This window comes from Dendrobates tinctorius, unplaced genomic scaffold (assembly GCF_039654945.1).
Source record: "Dendrobates tinctorius isolate UK_male_01 unplaced genomic scaffold, ASM3965494v1 ptg000030l, whole genome shotgun sequence".
Taxonomy (NCBI): Eukaryota; Metazoa; Chordata; class Amphibia; order Anura; family Dendrobatidae; genus Dendrobates; species Dendrobates tinctorius.
Genome location: NW_027361698.1, coordinates 58,559,120 through 58,572,425, shown reverse-complemented (window position 1 = coordinate 58,572,425; position 13,306 = coordinate 58,559,120).

Genomic DNA, 13,306 nt, shown 5'->3' with positions numbered 1-13,306 from the left:
CGAGCGGAATCGCCGTCCGCCCGCGCCTATTAACTAGTTAAATGCCGCTGTCAAAGCTGACAGCGGGCATTTAAATAGAATTTCCGGCCGCCGGGCCGGAAATGACGTCATCGCCGACCCCCATCACGTGATCGGGGGTCGGCGTCATGTTGCCTGGACAACCAGAGGTCTCTATGAGACCTCTATGGTAGTTCCACGCATATGGCTTTCAGCGCCACCCGGTGGTCGGCACTGAAAGCACAGCAGTAAATCTGCTACATACAGTGGGGAAAAAAAGTATTTAGTCAGTCAGCAATAGTGCAAGTTCCACCACTTAAAAAGATGAGAGGTGTCTGTAATTTACATCATAGGTAGACCTCAACTATGGGAGACAAACTGAGAAAAAAAAATCCAGAAAATCACATTGTCTGTTTTTTTTTCATTTTATTTGCATATTATGGTGGAAAATAAGTATTTGGTCAGAAACAAAATTTCATCTCAATACTTTGTGATATATCCTTTGTTGGCAATGACAGAGGTCAAACGTTTTCTGTAAGTCTTCACAAGGTTGCCACACACTGTTGTTGGTATGTTGGCCCATTCCTCCATGCAGATCTCCTCTAGAGCAGTGATGTTTTTGGCTTTTCGCTTGGCAGCATGGACTTTCAACTCCCTCCAAAGGTTTTCTATAGGGTTGAGATCTGGAGACTGGCTAGGCCACTCCAGGACCTTGAAATGCTTCTTACGAAGCCACTCCTTCGTTGCCCTGGCGGTGTGCTTTGGATCATTGTCATGTTGAAAGACCCAGCCATGTTTCATCTTCAATGCCCTTGCTGATAGAAGGAGGTTTGCACTCAAAATCTCACGATACATGGGCCCATTCATTCTTTCATGTACCCGGATCAGTCGTCCTGGCCCCTTTGCAGAGAAACAGCCCCAAAGCATGATGTTTCCACCACCATGCTTTACAGTAGGTATGGTGTTTGATGGATGCAACTCAGTATTCTTTTTCCTCCAAACACGACAAGTTGTGTTTCTACCAAACAGTTCCAGTTTGGTTTCATCAGACCATAGGACATTCTCCCAAAACTCCTCTGGATCATCCAAATGCTCTCTAGCAAACTTCAGACGGGCCCGGACATGTACAGGCTTAAGCAATCTGACACGTCTGGCACTGCAGGATCTGAGTCCATGGTGGCGTAGTGTGTTACTTATGGTAGGCCTTGTTACATTGGTCCCAGCTCTCTGCAGTTCATTCACTAGGTCCCCCCGCGTGGTTATGGGATTTTTGCTCACCGTTCTTGTGATCATTCTGACCCCACGGGGTGGGATTTTGCGTGGAGCACCAGATCGAGGGAGATTATCAGTGGTCTTGTATGTCTTCCATTTTCTAATTATTGCTCCCACAGTTGATTTCTTCACTCCAAGCTGGTTGGCTATTGCAGATTCAGTCTTCCCAGCCTGGTGCAGGGCTACAATTTTGTTTCTGGTGTCCTTTGACAGCTCTTTGGTCTTCACCATAGTGGAGTTTGGAGTCAGACTGTTTGAGGGTGTGCACAGGTGTCTTTTTATACTGATAACAAGTTTAAACAGGTGCCATTACTACAGGTAATGAGTGGAGGAAAGAGGAGACTCTTAAAGAAGAAGTTACAGGTCTGTGAGAGCCAGAAATCTTGATTGCTTGTTTCTGACCAAATACTTATTTTCCACCATAATATGCAAATAAAATGAAAAAAAAACAGACAATGTGATTTTCTGGATTTTTTTTTCTCAGTTTGTCTCCCATAGTTGAGGTCTACCTATGATGTAAATTACAGACGCCTCTCATCTTTTTAAGTGGTGGAACTTGCACTATTGCTGACTGACTAAATACTTTTTTTCCCCACTGTATGGGCGATCTGCTCATCGCCCATATGTAGCAGAGCCGATCGGGTTGCGCAACCTTCTAGCCTCCTATGGAGGCTATTGAAGCATGCCAAAAGTAAAAAAAAAAAATGTTTAAAAATAAAAAAAAATTAAAACACCTAAAAGTTCAAATCACCCCCCTTTCGCCCTAATCAAAGTAAAACAGTAAAAAAAAAATCCCACATACACATATTAGGTATTGCCGCGTTCAGAATCGCCCAATCTATCAATAAAAAAAAGCATTAACCCGATCGCTAAACGGCGTAGCGAGAAAAAAATTCAAAACGCCAGAATTACGTTTTTTTGGTCACCAAGACATTGCATTAAAATGCAATAACGGGCGATCAAAAGAACGTATCTGCACAAACGTGGTATCATTAAAAACGTCAGACCACCATGGAAAAAATAAGCCCTCAGCCGACCCCAGATCATGAAAAATAGAGACGCTACAGGTCTCGGAAAATTGCGCAAATTTTTTTTTTTTTTTTTTTTTTTTTAGCAAACTTAGGAATTTTTTTTCACCACTTAGATAAAGGAGGACATAGACATGTTTGGTGTCTATGAACTCGTAATGACCTGGAGAATCATAATGGCAGGTCAGATTTAGCATCTAGTGAACCTAACAAAAAAGCCAAGCAAAAACAAGTGTGGGATTGCACTTTTTTTGCAATTTCACCACACTTGGAATTTTTTTCCCATTTTCGAGTACACAATATGGTAAAACCAATGATGTCATTTAAAAGTACAACTCGTCCCGCAAAAAATAAGCCCTCACCTGGCCATATAAACGGAAAAATAAAAAAGTTATGGCTCTGGAAAGAAGGGGAGGGAAAAATGAAAATGTAAAACCAAAAATACCCCTGGTCGTTAAGGGGTTAAATGTTAATAGACAGTTTCATGGCATAGTAGCGGTGTCTGGTAGCCAGCGGTCTAATACACCTGTCAAGGAGCTACACCGTGTGTGTTTCTAATAATTTTTTACCACATCTTGTCCAGAAAATCCTTTTGGGCCTTGTAGCACTATCTGCTACTGAGCAGAGGAGCCCACCCGTGAACCAAGCTGTGCCACCTGTTTATGTAAGAACCATTTTTTAACTCCATTTAGCCCAGTCAATACTTTGGGCCTAGTACCTGTGTCTACTGCTCAGCAGAGGAGCCCACCCGTGAACCTAGCTATGCTGCTTGTTTATGTAAGCACTGTCTGCTACTCAGCAGAGTTGCCCACCCGTGAACCAAGTTATGCCGCCTGTTTATGTAAGAACTGCGTGCTACTCAGCAGAGGTGCCCAGCTGTTAAGCAAGCTACAGCACCTGTGGTTTGGACAATTAGTTTTTTCACATTCTTTCTGGAATGGCGGTTAGGCCTAATTCCGGAATTCCGGTTGACCTGCATTTACTGGGAAATCCTCGTTCGCAGGGAAGAATTAGAATCCCAGATCCCCATCACTAACGGGGTTCAGCGGGTTATCCGCACCTGTAAACGACACATGCTAGTCCTTTCACTGTAGCGCGCATGCAGCCCCGGACATGTAAGGGCATGACAGACCTGTTATTGCTCGATCTCGCATGCCAGAGCCTCGCGTGTCCCTCTAGTAAGCTAGACGCGGACCACGGGGGCATGCCGGAGTCTCGTTCATTAACGGAATTAAGCTGACAAATCGCTAGCGCAACTCAAAGCGGCCATGCACCACCACCCACAGAATCGACAAAGCTTGCAATCTGTCCATCTTTTCCGTAGCTGGCATGGTTGAGGTTGCCCATGTGGAGTCCAATTAAGCCACAGGCTCCACTCCTGGTGGTGCCCTTCTGGACATTCCTTTAAGGTTCAGCTTTGCAACCATACTGCCCCCGGAAACCAAACACTTTGCCTTCATGGACGCTGTTCGGAGGGTCGTGGGAATAACGCCGCCCGATCAGCAGTTGGCATAATTTATGATGGGAAGTCCAACGGTATATGATCATCTTCGATTTTAGAATTCTAGATTTTTTTTATTTTAAATTTTTAGTTCAGCTTTTATTGACGTTATAATGGCATGACATGCCTATATCTGTGTCTCCTCCTCCTCCTTTTACTCCTCCACCTCTTTCCTATATGTAGTTGCCCTTTTCCATATGTTATTTTTGTCTTCTGAGCATTGTGTCTGCTTTGGGACACCTTTTAAGGTGTTTTGTAATTGTTTTCTATGTGTTTGTATGTGTTTGTGTTTGCCTGCCATTGTTTTCAATGGGGCTCGACGGTGTTCGTCGAACGTTTGACGAACATTCGACGAATTTGCCTCCTGTTCGACGAACTGAACCGAACACTAGCGGGGTGGCTCAACACTACTCCTGATATATAGACGTACATTTTTAATGTTTAAACTATGCTTTATATACCTGTTGTCTGGTGATACTGTACGTTTTCTGCCAGGAAGTCCTCCTCCACCCACCACTCTAAGTGTATCATTGACACCTGGAACATTGGCCCACATGTGTGATTATTTCTTGCGGATCTTCTTTTTATATTGTGGTGTGATCCATTCTGAGCATGTGAGAGTCTATGGGTTGCTCCTGCAATTTATATGTAGTTTTAAAAATTACCCCAACACTGTATACAGCTGTATACAGCTCTACGCTTGTGATACATTACCCATTTACTGCTTTTTATATTCTGGTCTAATCCAAACTGACCAAGTGAGAGTCTGTTTCTGACTGTGGAAATAAATACTGAGATTGACAATGACCCCTACACTGTGTACAGCTGAACGCTTCAGATCCATTACCGTTTTACGGCTTTTTATATTGTGTTGCAATCCATACTGAGCCTGAGTGCGTCTGTGTCTTCCTCCCAAAATATATACGGAGTTTTAGAATGTTTAAACTATACTATATATACCGGGTATCTGATGATACTGTACCGTTTTTCTACTTTTTGCATTCTTGTCTAATCCATACTGAGCCTGTGAGCGTCTCTGTGTGACTCATGAAATATATAGGGAGATTGACAATTATCCTTTGACTGTATAGAGCTGTACACTTCTGATACAGTACCTTATATCTGAAGTTATTTTGGGTACATTTTCTCCAAGTATGGTGGAAGAGGCCGCGGACGTGGGGGGCCAGCTGGTAATGATGGTGGTGGTGCATCTGCTGGTAGTGGCAAAAGCACAATAGCAGCTAAGGCACGAGTTGTTGAGCCTGCGTCATGGTCTGGCTCTGGAACACCTGGAAGGCTACCTTTTCTGGGAGTAGGTTAACCGCTTTTAAAGCCGGAGCATCAGGAACTGGTTTTGGCTTACATTGCCGAAACAGACTCCAGCAAATATGCCCTCCTCTTCTGAAGTTTCAAAAAATGCAAGCACTGAGACGTCAAGTGCTTGCTCCTGGTCAGGAAGAACCCCTTTCCTTGTGTCCTTCACCCCCACCAAAAGTGAATGATGCAGCAGGCCACACTTCACATTAGTCCATGGAGTTCTTTCACACGTACCATGCCTGGGTTATCAAGTCAAATCGTGAATTCCCCAGTCCAATATGAATCTGAAATCAAGTGTGGGTGGCCAGCCAGGGCGGTGGGGTTAATCGGTACTGGTCCGGTGTTTCAGAGGGATGTGTCACGGTGGTGGTGACCCGGTCCGTGGGCATGGGCATCCATGCAAAGGGGTAAATAACGTTTATAGGTGAATGATACGTGACGCCACCTGTGGTTTCTGATCATATTGACCAGCGCTGCAGTGTTGCTTCTCTGAGACAGATGTTGTGGTGCAGCTAAGATGTAGAAGCCCTGCACAGTTAGGGCCGTAGTCGCAAGGCAGATGAAAGAGTTGGTAGATGGTGTGCAGTGCAGGATGTAGCAGAGCCATGCGCCAGGCGCAGGAGAAAGATGACAGACACAGTCGTGCAGTTCCTTTACCTGTACTTGGAAAGTGCCGTACAGGACCTAGAGTAAAGATGGAGAAGGAGTTGGTCAGCCTGGAAGCAAATTTTTAAATTCTCTCTCTGCAGATAGGTAATGTGGCCTCCATTCTAGCGCTTATCTGAGGTACTTGCAGTACTGAGTTCACTGAAGTTCCTCCTGTTGACTTTCTTTTGAAACTTTCTCGCATGGCAGGCAGCCGTAGCCTTTTCCTTCTGACTCACACAAGTCGCTGCTGGGGCCTCCGAGCTTTAGGTGAGAACAGAGCATTTACAGCTGCTACTTCCTCTGGTTTCTGCTGCAGGATCGTCAGTGTCCCTACAAACTCGGAGACCAGAATCCAGACCATGCGCTCCAGCTAGGAGTGAGCCTTAACTCTGCTCATCCTCCAGCTCCCCTTCTCACATCCACACACTTCCCCTTCCCTTCACAGACTGCCATAACTTCCCTCCTCCCGACCACAGAGAGCAACTCCTCAGCAGTCAGGTTCAGAGCTCTCCCTGCTGGCCTGGAGTGGGAAGTGTGTTGTGTGTTGGTTTAACTACTAGAGAGATCCTTTGTTGCTCCCTAGCATGACATCACACTCCCTAGGAGGAAGGTAATGCCACTGTGGTGACTGTACTCCTGGGGGCACCACAAGTGCACTGATGCCCAGCCACTGCTAGATGATTCTGCTGGTACATTGACCCAGACCACTACATTCCCCTCGCACTCTACACAGGCAGAATCTGACCCTGATGAAACTCAGGTTCCCCTTCCCGCATACTATACCACCTTACACGGTGACAAAGAGGAAGATGCAGATGAAAGTGCTGGTTGCTTGAGCAGGTGGGGGGCATACTCATGGGCAACGGCACTGTCACAGGGCCCCTCATAGTACACAAAAGTGTCTCTGCCGGTGGGAGGGCCCACCCGCCATCAGACACACCGCTGTACTATGAAGGGCCCTGTGCCAGAGCCGTCGCCAACAAGTGGGCCCCCCCTGCTTGCTCAGGATCACAGCACTTGCAAAGTTGAAATACTTACCTCTCCCTGCTCCACCGCCATGACGTCTTCCGCGTTTCCTGACAGTGACATTCTGGTCAGAGAGCGCGATGACATCACATCTGTACGCCCTCTGCCTAAACAGTCCAAGTGCAGAGAGATGGAAGATGGGGACAATGAGGAGTCCACACTAGTACAGGGATTCCCTAGCGAGGAGACTTATTTAATTGTTTAAAGGTTGGGAGCAATTTTTTGGGAGCACTATACTCTGGAGAATGATATATGGGGCCCACCATACACTGGAGCATTCCAAAGGTGGACATCAGACACTGGAGCAGCATTTACAGGGCCCATTATACACTGGAGCATTAGAAATGGGGCCCATTACATATGGAGCATTATTTGGGCCCATAAGACAGTGGAGCTTCATCCATGGGGACCAACATATACTGTAGCATTATGTGGAGCACATCATATACTGTATCTAACATTATATGGGACCAATGATTCTGTATGGAGAAATATATGGGCCTCATTACTCTGTATAGCGCACTATGCGGTCGCCATAATATTGTATGGAGTAATATACTGTCCGTTTTTGGAGCTATTGGAGAATTTAAAATGGATATCAGTCATGTGATGTAAGAAGTGAAGTATTTTTCATTGTACTATACCGCTATTTCTCTGCTGTATCAGAGGATCATGAATTGTGGTATGTGTTAAAGGAGCCCATTGACACTCTTTGGCCCTGGGCCCACGAAAATCTGGAGCCTGCCCTCCCCCCCACACAACTTTAGCCAAATAACCCCCAGTTTTCAATGCCTAACTATTATAAAGTAAATTAAGGTTGACAAGCTTAAGTAATAAGAATTGATGTTTTTGGCATTAAAATGGGCGCTGTAGGTGTGTTTCTTGTCCTCCACTCACTGCCGACTTTTCTTCCCCATTGACTAGCATTGGGTTTCGTGTTTCAGTCTGCCTTCGACTTTTCACGATAATCGGCCGATTTCGTTGGACCCAACTTTTGCGAAAGTCGGGTTTCAAGAAACCAGACTCAACCCGAAAAAAGGCAAAGTCGCTCATCTCTACTCACAAGTTGTAATTCCTTGATCTTCTGATCGAAGGCACTAATCTATTCATATGAGGAACTTGTCAAAAGTCATTTTCAAGATGAGTTGTCTAGGGTTCATAACTTGGCCCATGTAAGGCTATGTGCACATGATGCGTTTTTGATGCGTTTTCACAGAGTTTTTTTTATGCCCGGGAATGCTCCAAAAACACAATGGAATAGTAAAGCAAGGTAATGCAACGACAATCCTGAAGTGTGCACATGATCCGTAAATTTCCGTCCGTATTTGCAGCATTTTATTTTCTGCAGCATGTCTATTCTTTTTGCGTTTCTGCAGCGTTTTTGACTTCAATTGAGTCAGTCAAATCTGCAGCAAAAACGCAGGTGTAAAAAGGTATGCGTATTTGCTGCAGATTTGCTGCAAAAAACTGCAGAATTGTCAAAGGAAATGATATCAGAAGGAGGAAGAGTGTGTGGATGGAGAATATGTGTGTGAGCGGAGAATATGTGTAAGCGGAGAAAATGTGCGTGTCTGTGCATCTGTCTGCATCTATCTGTGTCTGTGTGCGTTCTCATCTGTCTGTGTCTGTCTGCGGGTGTCTGTGTACGTCTCTGGGTATCTGCATCTGTCTGCAGGTGTCTGTGTGTGTCTGTCTTCAGGTACTGCATCTGTCTGCGGGTGTCTTTGTGTGTGCGTACCCATGCGATGAACAGCCCATATAACAGAGACAGCATGAGCTGATGATGGGTGAATTGTCTCATCATTCGGCGCCTGAGTTCAATTGTAAAAAAAAATCAAAACATTGACATAATCACATAAGATATACATACTCACCAAACACCTAATCCCCGACGCCCGAGTTTCCTGCAAGCAATCAAAAACAATAAACTAACATATACTCCCTGCCCACCATAGTCCATGTAAGGCTGGAGTCACACACAACGTATAAAAATACAGTCCGTATTTTACGGCCGTAATACACAGAAATGGTCCCTGAATAGTGATCCGTATGTCATCCGTTGTCACAGTGTGGCCACATATTTTGCCCATGTAAGCATCCGTATGTAATCCGTATGGCATCCGTATGCCAAGATTTTCTTGCAGGCTTGCAAAATGGACATATAATGGAGCCCTATGACAGGTTAACACCCAAGCGAAAGAATAGTTATATTGACATAGAATACATGCGTGTGTATATATATATACATACATGTCATTGAGACACATATATATAAATATATGTATATATATATGCACTGTATATATATATATATATATATATATATATATATATATATATATATATATTTCATAGAGTTCTACATAGTAGAATAGCCGCAAAATCCCGACATGAAATGACACATGGTTTACATACAGTAAACGATTTCACTTCATGTATTTTTTTATATGTCCCTGGCTAATAATTAAATTAGGGTTTGTGTGTAAAATTTGGGACGTCTAGGTGTTAAATTGAGGGGTTAATTCATTGGAAAAAAAAGCGTGGACTCCCTCGGCAAAATTGCAGCCAGAGAGGTAAAGCAGGTGAGTGAGGGCAGATTTTAATAGCCTTGAGAGAGACCATTGTTTTTGCCCCCCCGGCTACAAAAATCTGCCCCCAGACACCCCAGAAAAGGCGCATCTATAAGATTTAAGAATTAACCCCCTTAATTTAACACCTAGATGTCCTAAATTTTACACACAAACCCTACTTTAATTATTAGTCAGGGACATATAAAAAAAATACATGAAATGAAGTGGTTTACTGTATGTAAACCATATGTCATTTCATGTTGGGTTTGGGAATGATTTTACAGAAGCTGGCAAATGATTTTGCGGCTATTCTGCTATGTAGAACTACATGAAATATATATATATATATATATATTTATATATATATATATATATATATACTATGTGTGTGTGTCTCAATGATGTTTGTGTGTATATATATAGAGAGAGAGAGAGAGAGAGAAAAAAAAGAAAAAAAAATGATCAGCACCTCCTAATGTGTACATGTGCAAGCTGCAAAAACTGCACAATATAGACAAAAAGAATACAGCAGCACATGTGCATAAATCTAGGCCATGTGAAAATACAGAAGCACATTAAAACCATTCAATTTGGATAAAAATCCTTAAATATTTTTTTCAAATTTTTTAAAAAAAAATTACAGTAAGATGAAAATGAAGGTTCTTATTGCACAAATTGGCCAATTCATGTAAGCTCATCAACCATGGCAAGGTGACCTCCCCCTAATGGGTCCCTGCTCTACCATACATAAGCCACTTCTGGGCCGCCAGTCTACAATTTTGGACAAACATGTCACTACCGGGCTAAGCCAATCTTACTGTAACTTTTTTTTAAAAAATTTTGAAAAAAATATTTTTGAAGATTATTATCCAAATTGAATGGAGGTGCTGGTCATTTTTTTTTCTCTATTTGCTGGTTGCTGGATGCTAGCTGCCAACAGTCTGATCTTGCACCCCTCCTATTGGCCTTGCAGGTGGCCACAATCAGCTCTACCTGCCCATAAATTGTAGGCTTAGCACGGTAGGGGCATGTTTGTCCAAAATTGTAGGCTGGTGGCCCTGAAGTGGCTTATGTACTGTAGAGCAGGGACCCATCAGGGGGAGGTCACCTTGCCGTGGTTGATGGGCTTACATGAATTGGCCAACTTGTGCACTAAGAACCTTCATTTTCATCTTACTGTAATTTTTTAAAAAAATTTTTGAAAAAATTATTTTTGAGGATTATTATCCAAATTGAATGGTTTTAATGTGTTTCTGTGTTTTCACATGGCTTAGATTCATGCACATGTGCTGCTGTATTCTTTTTGTCTATATATATATATATGTGTATTCTATGTGTATATAACTATTCTTTTGTTTCTTTATTAAACCTGTCAGTATGATTTTACTGTGTCGCGCACTGAATTGCCGGCTTTTCTACAGGAATTTTGGTGCGTATTTCTCGCAAGTCACACATCTGGTATGTGTCTAATGCGTTTTTTTTGTGCACCCATAGACTTGCATTGGCGTATTACGGGCGTAGTATGCTGACAATCACAGCATGCTGCTACTGGCACGGACCATAAAATATACACGAGAAATATACGGGAGTGGGAAGTTTCGCCCCCAGCAGTTCGCCCCCAGCATTTCGCCCCCAGCAGTTCGCCCCCAGGTACACTTCGCCCCCGAACATTTCGCCCCCAGCATTTCGCCCCCAGGCTGTTTCACCCCCGCACATTTCGCCCCCAGCAGTTCGCCCCCGGATGTTTCGCCCCCGGATGTTTCGCCCCCGGATGTTTCGCCCCCAGCAGTTTGCCCCCGGATGTTTCGCCCCCCGGATGTTTCGCCCCCAGCAGTTCACCCCCGGATGTTTCGCCCCCAGCAGTTCGCCCCCGGATGTTTCGCCCCCGGATGTTTCGCCCCCGGATGTTTCGCCCCCGGATGTTTCGCCCCCGGATGTTTCGCCCCCGGATGTGCCCCCGGATGTTTCGCCCCCGGATGTTTCGCCCCCGGATGTTTCGCCCCCAGCAGTTCGCCCCCAGATGTTTCGCCCCCGGATGTTTCGCCCCCGGATGTTTCGCCCCCAGCAGTTCGCCCCCGGATGTTTCGCCCCCAGCAGTTCGCCCCCGGATGTTTCACCCCCAGCAGTTCGCCCCCGGATGTTTCACCCCCGGATGTTTCGCCCCCTGCTTTTTGCCCCCAGATGTTTCGACCCCAAGTTAGGCAGGGAATTTTGGCCTTGTGTTTTAGCCCTAAGACCGCTTTCACAGTAGCCACTTTCCCAAGTGCTAAGCACTGGAAAATCGCTAAGAAGATTGCCAATTTTGAATATACTACATGGTGGCCCGATTCTAATGTATTGGGTATTCTAGAAGGCACAGCCACGTGGTATGTTGCACAGGTTATGTAGTATATTGGACAGTCCACGTAGTACATTGTACAGGCCACGTAGTATATAGGACAGCCGACGTAGTATTTTGGACAGCGCACGTAGTAAATTGCACAATCCACGTAGTAAATTGCACAGCGCACATAGTAAATTACACATCGCACATAGTATATTGGCCAGCCAACGTAGTATATTGCACTGGTCACGTAGTATATTGCACTGTCCACGTAGTCTAGGAATGTGGGCACTATATTCGTGTTTAAAAAAAAAATAATAAAGATATACTCACCTCAGCCACGGGCCCTGAAGTCCTCGCACCTCTCTGCAGTGCTGGCGGTGGCTTCCGGTCTGAGCGTAGGACCTGCGATGATGTCGCGGTCACATGACCGTGACATCATCGCAGGTCCTGGACGGTGTGCATTGGAGAGAGGCGCGGAGGACAGCGCGACGTTGGAGGGGGTGAGAATAACTTTTTTTTTTATCATTATTATTTTTAACATTACATCTTTTCACTATTGATGCTGCATAGGCACCATCAATAGCGAAAAGTTGGTCACACATGGTTAATAGCAGCGTTAAAGGAGTGCGGTACACCGCGATCCGTTAACGCTGGCATTAACCCTGTGTGAGCGGTCAGCGGTGAGTGCAGGGCAGTGAAGCAGCGGCCATTTTTATGGCAGACTGTGACCGTCGCTGATTGGTCGTGGGCGTTTTGCCACGACCAATCAGCGACTTGGATTTACATGACAGACAGACGCCGCGACCAATGAATATACGAATAAAACGTTACAGACAGAAAGACGAAAGTGACCCTTAGACAATTATATAGTAGATAAGTCAATGGCTAGAAAAGTGAGGTGTTGTTTCGGCCAGCTCTTTTTATTTTATTACAGGAGCTATTTTTGAGCACTTAGCGTTCATCAATAGCCTGTATCTTATGGGTCATTACCGAGAGCGCTCACAAAAGCGCTCTGAAAAATGCCAGTAAAGCACGTGCTTTGGAGTTCTAAAACAGTGGCAGCATAAGGGTGCTTTCACACTTCCGCTACATATGCACTACAGGCCGCCCGTTCGCTTCTGTAATGCCGCATTCCGCTAACCTGCAGCGGAACGAAAAGAAGAAAATGCTCTTCTTTTTGTTCTGACACTGATAGCGGAATGCGGCATTACAAAAGCGAACGGGCGTCTGCAGATCGCCGAACCAAGCCGTTCACTTCTATGGGCAATGCAAGCGGAATGCCAGCATTCAGCCAGCATTGCCCTGGGGTCAGCTGGATGTCAGATCCAGAGCGGATCGACCTCTGGCGGCCACAAACACAAGTGTGAAACCACTCTAAAATTACAGTGTGCAAGAGGCCTAAAATCTAAACAATTTTGAACTTTTACCTGACCAAGCACTGACCTGCTTTGCTGCAAGTTTTGTTGCAGATGTAACAAGTAGCATGGTCACATGTCCTGCAAGTTACATTAGACTAGCTTTTATTCCATCTGTATATCAGAATATAGCAGTGTCCGAAATCTCCACAAAGAGAGAAGTGTACTGCCACAAAAAATCAGTCAGCTTCCACAGCAATTCACTT